Source organism: Bison bison, unplaced genomic scaffold (assembly GCF_000754665.1).
Source record: "Bison bison bison isolate TAMUID 2011002044 unplaced genomic scaffold, Bison_UMD1.0 scf7180017849602, whole genome shotgun sequence".
NCBI lineage: Eukaryota > Metazoa > Chordata > Mammalia > Artiodactyla > Bovidae > Bison > Bison bison.
In genome coordinates this window covers 15,429-16,948 of record NW_011480175.1, presented here as the reverse complement: position 1 = coordinate 16,948, position 1,520 = coordinate 15,429, and the positions used below count along the sequence as shown (strand labels likewise).

The 1,520-nt window shown below is 46.9% G+C and overlaps 1 protein-coding gene across 1 annotated transcript in view; it reads right to left on the bottom strand.

The window, feature by feature from the left end:
* Positions 1–1,520, bottom strand: part of LOC104993972 (dystrophin-like) — a 41,220-nt gene that overhangs the window by 29,632 nt on the left and 10,068 nt on the right. The gene's annotated exons all lie outside the window — the stretch shown is intronic.

Here is a 1,520-nt window from a genome sequence, read left to right as displayed (position 1 = left end):
GATCCCAAAGAGTCAGACACAACTGAATGACTAATGCTTTCACTTTTTCACCCTCTTAACATCCTAGGTTTAAATGTCCACGCCATTCTTTTCTATATATGCCACAAGTGAGGAGTTTTGCTGGATTTTTTTTTTTTTTTTGTCTTTTACAGAATCCTTAGTGTTGTGAACTAGAAAACCCCTTTCAGAAGCATTGGCAGTTGGGAAAAATTGAGACCAGAGAGGAGACTTGCTCTGGGTATTATGGCACGACAGGGGGGGCATGTACTGAAAAGAAGAAAGGTGGGTGGCAGAGGTAATCATTCCAGACTGTACATAAAAGAAAACTACCCTCCCTTTTCTACTAGCAATAATACGGGGAGGAAAAAAAAGCACCAAAATGTTGGTTTGAATAAGGCTGGTGGTGCCCACACAAACACAACCCTGGGCTTGTCCTATGGGTCAACCTGGATACCCCATGTTAACATATCAACAATCCCGTAACCTCAGTAGTACACAGACAGGGCGGGTAACTCCTACGTGTCTGCTGACTTTCTGGCCCAGGCAGAAGGTGTCTGTGGGAAGAGGAGGCTGTTGTGGACATCACATCTTTCCACAGGTGGCTTACCCTTCAGGCTGAAGGACTTCTCCAAAAAATCTTTGCCTAGCGAGAAAGTCAATGTGCTTTGATGTAGTTATCTTTGCTGCGAGGGTTAATTCCAGAGACTCTGAGGTTGGCAAGGCATGTTTTGCTAAAACCAGCCACACAATGCAGAGCCTTGATCAAAGTAGTGAAAAGAAGTGACTCACTGTGTTTATGGGTAGCCATGGGTTACAGGTTATCACAGTTGTTTACTGCTAGCAGTAACATTAGCCATTTTTACCTGGTCTCAGTGAGGCCCATGGAGGCCACTGGGTTTGGGATTGGCTATGTAGGGAGACAAGGCAGAATGGGAAAGAATTGATGCCTTCAAATTGTGGTGCTGGAGAAGGCTTCTGAGAGTCCTCTGGACAGCAAGGAGATCAAACCAGTCAATCTTAAGGGAGATCAACCCTGAATAGTCACTGGAAGGATTGATGCTGAAGCCGAAGCTCTGGTATTTTTGTCACCTGATGCAAACAGACGATTCATTGGAAAAGCCCATGATGCTGGGAAAGATTGAGAGCAGAAGGAGAAGGGGGTGTCAGAGGATGAGATGGCTGCACAGCATCACTGATGCAATGAACATGAACTTGGGCAAACTCCAGGAGATGATGAGGGACAGGGAGGCCTGGCATGCTGCAGTCCATGGGGTTGCAAAGAGTCAGACACGATTGGGAGACTGAGCAACAGCAAATATAAGGAGAAGATATCCAGGGCACCAGCAGTTATAAGCAATCCTGGATGAGACTCTGATGGGTGAGCCCTGGTTTCTAAAGTGCTCTGTGCTCACACTGGTGGTTCTTGATCCAAGAGAGAATGTGCATCCTGTTCTGGCCCTGACAGAGAGAGGGCACTTGGAGCTCGGACTTGGCCTCTCCAGACCCCACCCTGTGGTTGT